Source organism: Artemia sp. Qi Xiang Cuo, chromosome 1 (genome assembly GCF_049724085.1).
Source record: "Artemia sp. Qi Xiang Cuo chromosome 1, ASM4972408v1, whole genome shotgun sequence".
Lineage (NCBI taxonomy): Eukaryota > Metazoa > Arthropoda > Branchiopoda > Anostraca > Artemiidae > Artemia > Artemia sp. Qi Xiang Cuo.
The window spans coordinates 79,665,890-79,682,424 of NC_142794.1; the positions used below are offsets into that span (position 1 = coordinate 79,665,890).

General features: G+C 35.0%; 1 protein-coding gene across 2 annotated transcripts in view; it reads right to left on the minus strand.

The window, feature by feature from the left end:
* LOC148956774 (uncharacterized) overlaps nucleotides 1-6,559 on the minus strand; it is a 104,036-nt gene extending 97,477 nt beyond the window's left edge. The window contains exon 1 of one of the 2 annotated variants that reach the window (XM_089096404.1): nucleotides 6,429-6,559. The gene's annotated coding sequence lies outside the window, so the exon portion shown is untranslated. Of the gene's footprint in view, nucleotides 1-6,422 lie in introns of both variants that reach the window. The other variant, XM_089096411.1, reaches the window with a different exon arrangement.
* Between the last annotated feature and the right edge of the window lie 9,976 nt (nucleotides 6,560-16,535).

Consider the following 16,535-nt stretch of genomic DNA (forward strand, 5'->3'; position numbering starts at 1 on the left):
CTCCTTATCATGCATTCAGCATTCTCCTTAAGATGGGATGTATCCCTTGCCATAAGCCAAGGATTAAAATCATCAGCAAAACTCATACCACTGTCTTCATTTACATTTATGAAAATGTCATGTAGACCAAAACTGAACATTCCAGGACCTAATGCTGACCCCTGGGGAGCCCCTCCTTTGAGTAATACAGTTGTGTTGAACAACAAACCTCCCATCCTGACTTCAACTTCTCTTTCATGTAAATAATCCCTCGGGAATGCAAACATCTGACCTTTTATATTTGCATCCATAATTCCTGAAATCATCTTTCTATACAACATATTAGGGCCATTTTTTAGCACTAAGATAATACATCTAAGGTTTTGCATCTTTCTACAAAGATTATTGTTTTTAACTCATCTTTGTTCCAAGATCTTACAGCTCACTGATATTAGCGAAAAGTGTGAAGAATGCCATTTTTCTGCCATATCAAACAATGATGAGAGAACTTTAATGATATACTCATCACTGTTCTCAGACTGCTGGTCAGAACAGAATGATGAAACACTTTTGCATAAAAACAACAAAAGATGTAAGATCTTAATTCAAAGATTCCATTTTTAAGCGTTTTCTGACAAAAGATGTGAGATCTTAGCACATTGATGAGTGAAAAAATGGAATACTCCAAAAGTGCCTTCAATGTCCAATAATTATGTCAACATAATCCACCCATTTTGAATGGAAAATAAGCCTCTTGTATCTAACAAATTAGGTGCTCCTATTTTTTCTTTTTTTAATCCACATTGTATATCTTTATAGAATTTATCATATTCCAAAACCTATTTCACATGCTTCTTCACTATTGTTTCCATAATAATTCCAAGGACTGGTAAAAGTATAATATATCTGTAACTCTCTATTTTAGATGCATCTTTATCCATGCATCCATGCTTCATTTGTTTGTTTGTCATTTTCATTTGTTTGTTAGGTTTTGGAAAGGCATGCCTGCCTAGAGGCATGCTGGCATGCTGACCAAGAATTTAAATTTGACATAAGACTGTTAGATTGCGTGCAATGAGAGGCAAACAAGTTTGCTTGAAATAAGAGTATTTTTCCAGTAGAATATTTTTCTATCTGTCAGGTAGAGCTTTCATAAATTGTGTCAAAGCTTTGTCTGGTCCAGGGGAAGTGTTTGGTAAACACTTAGTAGTTTCTTCCAATTATTGTTTAGTGAATACTTTATTGTATTGTTCTTCAACTCCAAGTTTTCCTAGTTCTGTTGTTGTCCACTCTGTCTCTAGATTCCTCAACACATTAGGGTCTTTTCATCAATAACTGCCAGCATTTATTTAGCAGCTGCTTCTGCCTTTTTGTCCTCTTCAATAATTGTCTCATTTCTAAATACAATAAAAAGGGAGGGGTGTTGTTTCTAGGATTTGTATGGATATTATTAATTTTTTTAAATAGATCTGTTACTTTTGATGTGGGTTTCTGAAAATTCAGACTATTTATAAATGTCTTCCATGTTTCCCTCTTTTGCCTCTAGAACAGATCTTCCGAACACAGCATATACACTTTTGTATTCTATATGATTATCTAGATTCCATACCAGGTTAAAGCTTCTTTGTGCAACTTTCTACTCATGTTTAGCTGTTGAACAGTTTTCATTCGACTAGATACTTCCTTTCTGGTACTTCACTTCTTTATAGAGAATTCTTGTTTTGGCTAACTCCACTATTTTTACTTGAAAGAGCTCAATTTTTCTACTTAGATCTATCTCTTCTTCCATGATTGACTGCATGTCAAAATCTTAATATGTTCTTGAAAGTTTATTCCGATTTACATTTTTTTTTCTGAAATATTTTCTGTGGCTGGTCTGCTGGAGGGATTGATCTTGTGAAATACATAGTATTGGGTAATGGTCACAGATAAGTAAACTCTCTCTTTCATGCTCTGCATTTAGTTTAGGATACATCCTGGAATTTAAAAATACTAAATCAATAGTGGTTGTTTTTTCTGTAATAATATTTTCTCCTTTTTTTCTGTAATAATTTTGTATACTAGTTCCAGAATTATTTTGAACATTACATTTACACCACTGATTTTGAAGAATGCAAATTTTTGGCAGTTCAAATTATTGACTTAGGAATAAATTGCTTCTATCAGAAATTTAAATTTACCCACCCCCACCCCCCCCTAATGTGCAAATATATACCCTGAATTGTAACCACACAAAGATGTTATCAACACTAGTTAAGTTTTTGAAAAGGGGTTAAAAAAATATAACTACTTTATAAATAAGTTGTTCAAGAGTAACATATTCCAAAAAAACTTATTTATAATAATTCAAACCTCATTTATTAGGCAACTCAAATATAAAACGTTTTCCTAACATTTCAAATTTTTTGAATGCTGTCAACAAATATAGCACTGAATTTTGCAGTTCAAAACTTTGCCATCAACAATTCATAGTATATTCCAATTCAGGGTATATATTCCCACATTAGAGGGGTGGGATGGGTAAATTTGAATTTCCAATAAAAGCAATTATTATTTTCATATAGCATAAAAAAAGGCATCAAGTGGTATGTTCACTTTATTTGTAAGGCAATAATATGAACTGCCAAAAATTTACCAAATTTTTATCTTTTAACTGTACCTAACCTTGTTTGGTAAACATTTCCTCTACCTGTGATTGAATATGGCTGCTACTAGATACTTCTGGGTTCATGTCTATTTTTGCTTTTTGAACTGGCTGACATCAAGAAGAGTCTGAAACATTTGGCTTTCTCTTTCAGTTCAGAAATACCTTCTATAATAAAGGGTTTAACCATATGCATTTTTAGTTCACTTTTATCTATTTCTGGAAATGACAGTAGTTGTTCAACAGATAATTGACTATGCTTATAACTAGTTGCATTGGAGATTGAATTCTTGGGATTATACACTGCTGGGTACTTAGAAATGGAGTTTGACTTCTTGAGGCAGCAAAACATCCACCTCTGGGATCAACTTTACATGATGACATTGGATATTACAGTTCTTCAACCCTAAAGCACTTTGATCACCATTGTAGGCTCCTGGGCCCCAGGGGTGTAATTTTGTCAAAATCCTGGTATAGGCAAACTGGTGTCTGGAGGGGGCAATTTCCCTTTCCTTGACATTTAACAGAAACAGCCAGGATAGATGCCATTAATAAAACAATGGCAATTGTTTCACCATGATTTTAAAACTTTAAAATGCTTATTGAATCTATGCTCATTTTAAGAAATTTGATATTACAAAATGTAAAACACTGAAAGAAGTGAGGATAAAGGTTTTGGTGAGAAATAATTAGATGGGACTGATGGTGTTTAAATAGATATATAGAGCATTTGAAATGGAAAAATGTGGTTGAATTCATGTTTATTTTTCAGAAATTCATAAAAGAAAATTTAAAACAGTGAAAGAAGTGAAGATATAGGTTCTCCTCTCCAAAATGTGTTAACTGGGATTATTCTGCATATCATGAAGTAAGAATTATTTTCTTAACATGTTTGCTTATGGTATAGCTGGGGTCCTAGGATAATACCATCTAGTTATGCTGTTACCATGGTTTTTTTAGTAGCCTAAGGTTAATTGTACACCAGATCTAGGATAGCCTACTACTTATTTATATTATTCATTAAGGTATACCAATAAACTTTATCCCACTACACCCACTCTTCAGGGTCAAATATATACTCCAACTTATGTATGGACCCAGGTTTTAACACATCAAAAGTGGGGCTATTGAGAAGCAAATATGTTAACATTTCACTTCACAGTAGGCCTATTCAGAAAAACTATAATTAATTTTAGTGACGTATTATCTTCTCATCCAGCAATCTAATTAAAATTCTTCTTCTATTTAACAGCAGGCGGGCTTTTCAGTAACACTATTTAGCCCTTTTCCTTTTGCTTCACTCTGTGGGCTACAGAGCTACTGGCTTGATTGCCTCATATTTATTGATATATTCAGATATCTTTCAGCAGATCTTTCGACTCTAGGAGTTCAAATATAAGATGATAGATGTCGATTTCTATACTCTGTGTGCAGGTATAGTTGGCTAGGCTCTTGGCTGATAGTGGGATTTTGTGGTGTTTGAAGTATTTTAACAGTTTAGAAAGCAAGGTATGTTGTGCAGACGTCAGCATATTACATTCAGCATATTACGTCAGCATATTAAAATTCTTCTTCTTCTTCTATTTTACAGCAGGCGGGCTTTTCAGTAACACTATTTAGCCCTTTTCCTTTTGCTTCACTCTGTGGGCTACAGAGCTACTGGCTTGATTGCCTCATATTTATTAGATATATTCAGATATCTTTCAGCAGATCTTTCGACTCTAGGAGTTCAAATATAAGATGATAGATGTCGATTTCTATACTCTGTGTGCAGGTATAGTTGGCTAGGCTCTTGGCTGATAGTGGGATTTTGTGGTGTTTGAAGTATTTTAACAGTTTAGAAAGCAAGGTATGTTGTGCAGACGTCAGCATATTACATTCAGCATATTACGTCAGCATATTAAAAAAAACTGTAATATTACCCATTCTTCTTCTTCTTCTTCTAATTCACAGCAGGCGGGCTATTCAGTTAGTACAATTTAGCCCTTTTCTTTTTGCTTCACTCTGTGAGCTACAGAGCTACTGGCTTGGTTGTCTCTTATTTATTAGATATTCTCAGATATCTTTCAGTAGATCTTTTGACTCAAGGAGTTCAAATATAAGATGATAGATATAAATTTCTGTGCTCTGTGTGCAGGTATAGTTGGCTAGGCTCTTGGCTGATAGTGAGATTTTGTTGAGATTTTACAAAGCAAGGTATGTTGTGCAGACGTCAGCATATTACATTCAAATAGGCAATGGTCAATTGTTTCATTTTTCATATTACAATGCCTGCAAAGAGGGGACAGGGGAATTGAACCACTTGAATTAGAAAACTTATATGAGAATGCAAGGAAATTTAGTCCATTTGTTCCAGAACAAATTCTATGATAAATTTTAGAAAGATACTTATTGGGAAAGGGGGGTGGTCACTTGGCTGGTCAACATTTATAGCATTTTTTACTATTTCATCAACCTGATGATTACCACTTACGCCAGAGTGGCTAGGAATGTACTGAAAATAAGTTTTTATGCCACTTGAAGCAAGATTATCTATAATACTGAGACAATGATAAGTGTCAATGTCCAACTTATATTGAGGAGCTGAGGCCAGCAACTCAAGGCTTGATAGAGAGTCAGAATATATGATAATATTATTTGAATTTGCAATCAAAGGTTGGTTTTCCTTAAGGTGTTCTAATGCCATGATTATGGTATTTAACTCAGCAGACATTATAGATAAATTATTATATAATCTCTCGCCCATTACAATTTTGAGGTGAGGAAGGAAAACACCACTTGCAACCTTCTCATTCATTTTTGACCCATCAAAAAATATTTGGAAGTGATTTTTATAGGTAATTGTATTAAGTTCTGCAAATTTTTTCTGGACAAAAGCAATGGGGGTTAAATCTTTATTCCACTTTGAGAAGTCATTATTTATTATGGGACTTGACCAATTCCATTAGGGGGATCGGGGGAAAGTGGGTGCAATAGACTTTGCTGGTATGGGGAACTTCTTCTGAATATTGGCATACTCATCTGCAATGCCTCTATACATGGCTGGATTTCTTAACCAATTATGTAATGTGTGTGAGCTATTTGATTCAATTTTTTCGAAGATGTTTTGTCAAGAGAAAGCTACGTCTCTCCCTTATTGTTGTTAATCCACTCTCCATAAGCAGAAATTTGGTGCTTGTGGGTTTCCTAAGACCAAATATGAGACGTCTTATATCATTTTGAGTTGTTTCAATTTTTTGCATCTGGGTCTTTGCACATGCACCATAGACGACGAGCCCATAGTCAATATGGGGTCTTATATTTAATTTATAAAACTGGAGTAAGGTTTTCTCCTTACAGCCCCAGGGTGTGGAAAGAAGTCTTTCCAGTATACTTATTTTTGTATAGCATTCTTTATTGTGTTTGAAATGTGGAGGTGGAAATTAAGTTTTGGTCAAGCATGAGACCTAGATAATTAATATGATTATCTTCTGGAATAGTTTTTTTATTTAGAGTTTGTTTTGCATTAACATGGTTTTGCTTCCAGTGAAATTGGATTATTTTTGACTTGGTGGGTGCAATGGGTAAATCTGAATGTTGAGAGAATTTTTCAAACTGAAAAAGTGACTTTTGCAGATTTGACTGTGCTATCTGAAAGGTGTTGCCAGATGACCATAGCACCAGATCATCAGCATATTGTAGATTCGTGTGGGGTAGGTTCATGTCCCAAAGATATAGACCAAATAGGAGGCAACTGAGGACTGCTCCCTGAGGTAGGCCTTTGGTTCTTGTCTTTTGGGGTACCCATTTTTTTACTTACTGATACCTTGGAAACTTTCTTCTATAATATTTTTCTATACATTTTTTTCTCCTCTATTTAGCACATTGCGGGGGTTTAAAATATTTTGCCAAATATGCCAGTTAAATCAAATCAGTGAATCAAAGAATTGTGTTTTCAGGCACTGGACTTGAAGCGTCTTTCCAGCGGATTTGAAAAAATTGTTTTCAGGTTCTCCGTGTCAACCCAGCAAAAATTTCAAGCTTTTCAAACAGTTCGTGGTAACGAACTGTAAGTAAGGAGCGACCTGGCTCAATGGTAACCGAAACTCTAAAAAATGGAATTTCGGTACCAATAGATACATCAAAAGAATCAGATTTTAATTCTAACTTAAAAAATACAAGTTTCATCAAGTTTAATTATACTTTTTAAGAGTTACGTAACTGACAAAATTTGGCTGATTTTCGAAAAAGGGGAGAAAGGCTCTCTAAAAATTATAGGACCTTATTGAAATTCACACCATCATATTCAAAATATCAAAGAACCCTACTACAGAGTTTTCAAGCTTCTATTTCAAAAAAAATGGACTATTCCATTCTTTGCCCGAAGAAAGATCAAAGATGCGGTGTTTTTTGTTTTTTTTTTCCAGGGGTAGTCGTATTGACCCAGTGGTCCAAGAATATTGTGGGAGGGCTCAATGGAACGAAAATTAAAAGTTCTTGTGCCCTTTTTAAGTGACAAAGAAAATGGAGGGCAACTAGGCCCCCTCCCACGCTCATTTTTTTCTCAAAGTCACCCAATTAAAATTTTTAGATAGCCATTGTGTTTAGCATAGTCGAAAATCTAATAAATATGTCTTTTAAGATGACTTAATCCCCCACAGTTCCCAGGGGAAGGGCTGCAAGTTATGAACTTTGCCCATTGCTTACATATTGTATTGGTTATTGGGAAGTATACATACATTTTCAGGAAGAATTTTTTCTGTTGGGGGGGAGGGGGGCTGGAGGAGGGGGTTACTCGGGAGAATCTTTCCGTGGAGGATGTTTCTTTGGGGTAAGGGACATTTCTATGAAGGGGGCGCCTGATTTCCAAGCATTATTTAAAAAACGATCAGAAATTAAATTAAAAAAAACAATTACTTTCAACTGAAAGTAAGAAGCAACATTAGAACTTAAAATGAACAGAAATTATTAGGTATATGAGGGGGTTCTCCCCCAGGTCAATGCCTCGCTATTTACGCTGCAGTTTTTTTTTTGTGCTTTCAAAAGGGCTCTGTGATGTCTTTAACCCGCCGGGGTGATTCTGTGGGTTTCGGATTAAAAATTTTTTAACTTTTAACGAAAACAACGTGGTATTGACTAAGGAGAGAACCCTATAATATACCTAATAAAATATACGTAATAAAAAAAAACAATAAAAAAAAAAAAGCGATACGGCTCAATAGTTATCGAAACTTTTAAAAACGGAACTTTGATGTCAATAAATGTATCAAAAGAATGGGCTTATAATGCTGATTCTAAATATAGAAATTTTATTAAGTTTAGTATTACTCATCAAAGGCTACGAGCCTCAGAAAACTCACCTGATTTTTTAAAGAGGGGGAAACATCCCCTAAAAGTGAAAATTTTTTAATGAAAATCACACCGTCAGATTCAGCGTATCAGAAAACCCTATTACATAGATTTCATGCTCATATCTGCAAAAATCTGCAACTTTGTATTTTTTGCCAGAAGAAAAATATATGAATATAGAAGTTCGTTACGTAAGTTAATTTGTAAATTACGTCAGAACCAAATTTAGAGACAGCCATTTAGAAAAAGAAAAGTAAAATTTTTATGCAAATTTTTTTTACTTATTCAAAGACGATGAGCCAAAATAAAAGCCACATTAACTAAAAAACGATCAGAAATTAAATAAAAAAAAACAAGCTTTTTTAACTGAAAGTAAGGAGCGACATTAAAACTCAAAACGAACAGAAATTATTCTGTATATGAAAGGGGATGTCCCCTCCTCAACGCCTCGCTCTTTAGGCTAAAGTTTGACTCTGTCTCACAACTTTCTTTTTTAAAACAATAAAAAACTTTAGCGTAAAGAGCGAGGCGTTGAGGAGGGGACAGCCCCTTTCATATACGGAATAATTTCTGTTCGTTTTAAGTTTAATGTCGCTCCTTACTTTCAGTTTAAAAAACTTGTTTTTTTTTATTTAATTCATCTTAAGGGCTTCTCAAAATCGTAGCACGCCAGAATAGCACGGTTGAATACGGGTTCTCATACAACAATTGCCCGTGATGAACATGGTAAATGAAACGATAATCTGCACAACCTGTTTCAAACTCCGTGTTGAATGTGGGTGGTTAAAAAAAATGCTAAGATAAATTGCATGGCATAATCAGAAACGGTTGCTACTCCTATTGGCTAATCATCATTTCTTGTATTTTCCTTAATTGCCTATTAATTTTTGCAAGTATATTTTTCTAAAACCAGGTTATTTTCATAAATCTAACAAATCTTATGATATGGTGCATAAATAACATTGAATATATAATCCAGGAAATTAACTATTGAAAGCAAAAGGAATGCTTTAGTGAAAATTTTTCTGAAAGTCAAAGAAAACCAAAAACAATTTTATTCTGTCTCAGAAACCATACTTAATCAAACATATATTGATCAGATATTGCAGAGATTGTGATATTGAAATTTATCCATAGTGATTGTTGGTAAGACGGGATAACAAGGTAAATATTTAGCCGCTGTTATGGAGCATTAAAGTTTAATTTCTGAAATTAACTATTTATTAAACCTTTAAACCTTTATTTGAAATTAACCTTTATTAACTGTCTTTTATTGTTAATGACTATTTATTTTTGTCTTCAGGAAACGGGCCCGAACTAAAATTTTTACAATCCTCAAGGAGCTACTTACTGAATTTATAAAAGAAATTCTGCTTACGTACCTGATCGTGGCTATTAATTTTGTGCAAGGTCAATCTTATTGAACATGAGGCTACTCCTCTATTGTTAGAGGTTTTTCTTTTCACTGAAGAGTTGAATTCTATGTGTCTACTTTAGTAGTGGTAGCATCTATTTAGAACATGTTCTAAAATTGTCAGTATATGTGTGACTTTACATTACAGTTATTTGGATTAACTTCTTTTTTTTTCGACCGAAACATTTCTTATCGGGGTTGTTCTTTCTGTACTTTGATTATGAGTATGTTGAACACGAATTGTGCATGTCAGATTTAAATTTCCGTATATATATGTGCTTCAGGTTTTAGAGCGTTTGAACATGGAGTTTCGTTTAAACAAGGAGTTCAAAATTTTGGCGTGTGGGGTTATATTTTTATGCATTATGACACAAATTTTACTGGATGGTTAAGTTTTTTTCTTTTACATGGGATTCACTTTTTGCATTTGGGTTTTTCTCTTTCGAGGCTACGCTTTTGTAATTGGATTCAAATTTCTAAGGACAAGGCCTGAGTTTTATTGTCTTGAGTAAAACTGTTTGCATTTAAAGTTTAGACTGTAAACTCTTTGACTTAAATTTTGTGTGCTTTAGGTCTTTTTAAAAACGGTAAGATTTTAACGCACAAAGTTACGCTAAAGTTTCTTATTTTTGTAAAAAGACTACTTATTCTAATTAAATGACCCCTGTGCTTCCACAGTCGATCGTAAAGAATTGCGACAAAAAGTCAAACTTTAGCTTAAAGGGCGACAGGTTAAGGAAAGAAAATCCCTTATCAAAGGAATAATTTCTGTTTATTTTAAGTTTGAACATTTTGCCTTGCTTTCAGTCAAAAAAGTGTCTATCTGTTGGATTGAATTATGTTGGATTGTGTGTTAGATTAAAAATTATTCTGTAGGGTTCATCTTTTGTTTGTTAGGCATAGATTATGTGTTCAGTCAAGTAGACATAGTTTGTCGTGAGTCAACCCTAAGAACTTGGTCATCCCCATTGCAATTCTAGGGGGCTTTCCCAGTAGGCAAAGCTCATATAATAGGTACAATCTCAATCGCCCACTTGCCTGCAAGTCCTGTGAAGATCGGTCATAAATCTTTGAATTGTATTTGGGATCTCTAATTTTCTGAAAATGGCTCATAGAACTGATAAATTATTGGAACTACCCTTACTCTATGCCTATTTACCTTAGTTGTAACCTAAGATGGATAATAGACTATCATCAAAAAGTGGGAATGATTATTTTTGTGCAATTCTGAAATAGTTAAGCCATATTTGCCTCTTTCAGAAACTACCTGTCTTGCCTTTACTCTAATTAAATAAAAAAAAAGCTTTTTGGAACTAAGGAGCAACATCAAAACTTAGAACGTACAGAAATTATTACGTATATGAAGCGGATTGCTCTCTCCTCAATACCTCACTCTCCACGCTAAAGTTTTTTAGTACTTTTAAAAAAGCGTCTTATTGTTCTTATTGAACGATCCTTGTGTTTCAGGAGTCGTTATTAAGGAATTGGGACAATATTAAAACTTTAGCGTAAAGAGCGAGGTGTTGAGGAGGTTCAAATCCCCTTCATATACGTAACAATTTATGTTCGTTTTAATTTTTAATGTTGCTCCTTGCTTTCAATTGAGACAACTAGTTTGTTTTATCTAATTTCTGTTCGTCTTTAAATCATGCCAGAATATCTGGCCCTTCTTCCGCGGTGAAATCCCCCATCCTACGGAAATATCCTCTAGACAGTTCTATCTCAGTAAAAATTTACCCTGGACAGTTACCTACAACAACTTCACGTGTAAAATTGAGACGAAAAACAGAAAGCAAGACATATAAATAGAATTTTGTATATGTAATTCTGGAAGATTTGTACAGTTTCACCTGACAATTTCACCCATTGGAAACTTCCCTCCCTATGGAAAATTTCCCCATGGAAAGACCCCCAGTAGAAAATGCATCCCCATCCCCCAGCTGAAAATGTATATGCTTCCCAATAGCAAACACTATGCGTAAACAGTGAGCAATTTTTTTTATTTAAATACTTTTCCCTGGGGCTGTAGGGGGTCATGTTATATCCAAAGGCATAGTCATCTGACATTTCATTGCTTTCAACTATGATGAACAAAAAGGCTATCTCAAAATTTTGATCGGGCGATTTTTGGAAAAAAGGAAGGGGCGAGGGCCTAGTTGTCCTCCAATCTTTTTGGTCACTTAAAAATGACATTAGAACTCTTTATTTATGTTTAAATGAGACATCTAACAATATTCTAGGACCACTGGGTCGATACAATCAGCCCTGGGAACACACATCCGTGATCTTTCTTCTGGTATAAAAAATACAAATTCCACATTTTTGCAGATCGGAGCTTAAATCCTCTACAGTAAGGTTTTGTGATACGCTGAATCTTATTATGTGATTTTCAATAAGATTATTTTCATGACTTTTAAGGGGTGTTTCCCCCTTTTTTTCAAAACTCAGACAAATTTTCTCATGTTTTTAGCCTTTAATGGGTGAGACTAAACATAATGAAACTTATATATTTGAAATGAGCATTATAACCCAAATCTTTTGATATATCCGAAAGCCAAAAAATTGGGGGGCCCTCCCCCCCTCGGGATGCCCCTGCCCATATCTTCTGATTTGTACAGCTCAAATAATGAATGCTGTTAGTTTCTATTTATGCAAATGTGCTTCTGATGATGCAAAGGGCTAGAGTATTTCTGCTTTAATATAATGAATTGAGTATTGTATTTTTGTGTCCCATGGGAGTATTTTTTTTTAGCGTTTGGGTTGATCATATCGAAGCAGTTTTTGTCATATATCTGGAGAGGGGTCATTCAAACTATAACTAAAAGTCGTTCTGCAATTTTCAAGCATGGGCTACGTGGAAGGCTACATGGCAGTAATTGTTTGTAAATCTTCTTTGATTTGCAAAGCAAGTTAAATTTGCAATGTTCTTTTAAAAGGCGTAAATCGATACAGATTACACTATGCATATCAAGAAGTTTCTACCTGAGAACTGCTAAACAAAGACAAACCTGATGAAAATTAATGTATGTATGTCGTCATAACCTTGAATTCACTGTATTCGTTTTTAATTAGACACTATTGCTTAAATTTTGCTCTATTCATTATTACTTTTAAAATATATAAAATTTCCCTTTTTGAGACTGCTTAAATGAACTTGAATCTAAATTTTTCTCCATATCTCCTCACTTTGTCTAGTTACGTTGAAAATTTTCGATTTTTAACAGTATTTTTTACTGTTTGGAATAGGCTAGTCACCCTCCTTCAAACTATTGTTGTTTTTTTCTTAAGAGCTACCTACTCTTTTTTGGCCTCTGAGTGACTTAAGGTAAAGGGGGGGGGGTCATTAATTATGTTAATTCAAAAACTTTAAAATCGGTGTATTCACACATTCATCTACCTATGGAAATTAAAAAACAACTACACCAAAAAATTTTAAAGGAAAATAAATAGTGACCTTAAAACTCGAAATGAGCAGCAGAAATATTTTCTATTTATGGGGAGGTTAGCCCATCCTTCAACCCCCTCCTCATAATTTTACCCCAGAGTTGAACCAGTGCTTTACAGATGTAATTTCAGAGTGCATAAAATATATCAAGTTGGTAATTGTAGGTGTTTCATTTGCTAATTGAAATACTTCAATCAGAAGTTTTATTGTTTAAATAAAAATGCCAATAAATAAGCCTTTCATTCCCGATGTATCGTATAAAACAAAATACAAAACACAGCTCTCACTCTTCTATTACAATACTCACTTTTAAATAAATAATTTCTAAGACTGGGTATACCGGCTATTCATTACAAAAGAAAAAAAAATGTGAATAAGAAAAACGATGATAATTTCATCCAGTCAAGAAAAAAAGGAAGGTTAAATGTTTTACGTTCTTGTCAAAATGTATCAGTGGCACTGGTATTTTATGCACAATCGGCTAGCAGCCCCTGTACATGTCTCCTCTATTAAATCAGAGCCTTTCAAGGTGAAAGGTGTAATCATACGTTTTCAACAAGTTCTTTGCAGATGAGATCACTTGGGATCAACCTCATCCATGTAAAACAGTGTACTTCTGACTTCTTCATTCTAGTTTTTAGTGTTGTCAGTCCCAGTTCACAATATATTACAGGTAGGGGGATTGATTTTAGTCATCCAAAAATTTTACTAAGTATGCAATGGCGGCAGCCATTGAATACTTATTTCAGATGTCTTATTTCTGTGTTCAATTGTTTCAGATGTTGGGCTGGTGCCTCCCCGTAAAAGAGGCTGTCATAACTTGTTTATTACAATTGCTCTCACGAACGGCGTGGCAACAGAGGCAAGGACTCCTCTCATTGATAATCAAATAGCATTGACGAAGTTGGTACTACTCTTGAGGTTTCCAATTAAATAATTCATATGGTGATTCTATTGCTAAGATAGAGGTATCTTTGGTTGAGAGCGTTGGTGCTCTGTGGATCTTTGTCCTTATTAAGAGGAGCATGACTGACATAGTTGGAAAGAATTCCATGTTGTTGACGGTTGCCCATACACTCAGATAATCAGAACCTCAAAACAGGATCAAGCTTGCAAAACAGGATTATATCTTGATGTTGTGACAAGTGTGATATCGTCAGCTTACATATTCAGCTTGCATCCCAAGATATGTTCAAAAGATATGTAATATCAATGCAATAAACAAGGAGAAGAGGTTGGCTTTTTATCCTTCCCCTTGAAGTATTCCAACATCTGGCTTAGTTCTTTATGGAGATCTACTCTATCTTATGGCGTATTTCCAATTCTCCGTTTTTCAGGCAATCTTCTACCCACATATTTAGTTCTAGACATTCTCTGAAAGAAAGTAGCTTTTCAATCAGGTTGCCTGCAATAACCTTATCACATAGACCCCTCATATCTAGGAAGTCTGCTAACGTCTCTTTCTGTTGCTTAAAACCATGTTTTTATCCTTTTTTTAGAAGAGCATCTGTGGTCCCTCTATTAGGGTGAAAACGGAATTGCTCATGTTGTTGTAAATTCTGCAGTTACGGAAGAATTTTGACCCAAACAAGGTGTTCCATAAATTTGCAAAGGCATTATGTGAGTGTGAGACCTGTAGGTCTGTAAGAGGCCATAAGTTTTGGATCTACTCCTGTTTTTAATATAGGGATTACTGTGGGTCTTTTTCAGTGCTTTAGAACTGTCGATTTGATAGTAGACTAGTTGAACAGAACTCTTCTACTGCTTTGAGGTTCATTTTCCTTAACATTTGATAGCTTTCTTTTTAGATATTAAGTGTGTTTTTAGTATTTACCTTTGCGTAGTTATCGCTCCATATGTCAGCGTTTTGGCCAAAAATTTGAATTTTTCAAAATTTGAGCGATGAGTGGCACGGCTACGGCACGGGATAGTTGCTTACGGCCATACCAATAAAAAAACATGTCGAAATTGGAAACTATCCAGAACATGGCACTCCGACTGGCTCTTGGCTTGCACCCACACACTTCTAGTGATCCTACCAGGAAACTGGCAGGAGTTATCTCTATAAGCGAGAAAGAAGCCAAAGCCACTGTTAAATATTATACCAGGATCCAAGCCTATGGGTAGCGGCACCCCATTTTCACTCTTTGTCATGGGAGCACTAGGCAGCAGAATAAAATTGGGATCGCATCATGGCAATCTTTTTCAGCACTCTATCCAAACTGGTCATTAGATAAAATTCAGGTTGATTCTTTTAAGTTCCATCCTCCATGGAAATTTTGCCAACCAAATGTCAAGACATTTATACAAGACATTTATGTCCAGACATTATACAAGACAAAAAGTAGAATATCCCACATCAACTAATAATGGCTGAATTTTTAAGAAAAAGGCTACAGAGTTTAAAGATTATCTGTACATTTATACTGGTGGATCCCTAGTAGGGAATAAATCTGCCGCAGCAGCAATAATTCCACACACCTCTCTCCATTCAAAAGCCTCTGCCACTGAACTCTTCAGTTTTGATGGCTGAACTGGCAGCAATAGTTGAATCACTAAAGGCGGTCAAAAATATATCTCCCTATTTCCGCAAAGTAGCAATCTTCTCGGATTCTCAGACTGCTCTTAAACTGATGAAAACCTTAACCTGGAACGCAAAGGACACTGCTTTGCAGGATATAAGAGAACAGCTTGATTCTCTATATAAGATTGACATAGCAATGGCTTTCCAGCATATTCCTAGCCATGTAGGCATCCACTATGACGAAAAAGTGAACATTCTTGCTGCAGAGACTGCAAAGTCTATGAACCCACAGCTTGCTCAAAATTATTCAATCGCACTTAGAGATACAATTAGGAATCGCCATCCTTGTAGAAAGCCTCCTCCTGCTTTGGCTCCAATTTTCAAAGAGCCTGAAATAAATCGGGCGTACTTTAAAACAAAAATCTTAGCAGTAATACTGAGAAGAGAAGAATTCAGATGGAAGCAGTATAGTGACCCAAATTGTGAACCCTGCAACTTGACTGAAGAGACTTTGCAACACCTTCTCTTTGAATGCACTGCAAGAACTCATGGAATTTATAAACTGCATACCCTATCTCAAAATTTTAAACTTCTACTAGATATTAACCTGATTGTGGATATTCCTTTACCAGCTTCCATTGAAAAGTAGTTTTACAGAGAGGCAATTGATGTGTTAATGAATTTAGATGTTCTTTGAGTGAGTAAATTCTTCTGAAGTATTGTAAATTTAAAGAAGAGGGGTAGACAAGCAGAAGAAGGGGAGGGTCCTGTCACAAGAGCTGAAGAGGTACCTGCCAAGTTTACTCTTAAATTGCGGGGAAATGGTAGCAGGCCCCTACGCTTCCCTTGTTTGGCCCTTATGAAAAAGCCAAATTAGTTTTCTCTCCCCCCCCCCCTCACTTGGAAGAACATAACTCCAATGCTATGGAGGAGAATCCACCAAATTGGAAGCCAGAAAGACACCAAATGATGAAGTCCAAGTGATTTCTAACGAAAAAGAAAAAAAGTGCAACTAGAAGCCGAAAGGAGTCCGTTTAGGATTCCAGGTGTTTTCTTTAAGAAGAAGAAGACGACTTACCGTCATTGAATTGAACTAAAATGTCAACTATCTCAGTGTCTAAAAAGTGGAATTATCTTTTGGGGTCCAGACAAACAAAATCCTGACATGAACTTTTCTGTAATTTTAATGTACGTACAGCAT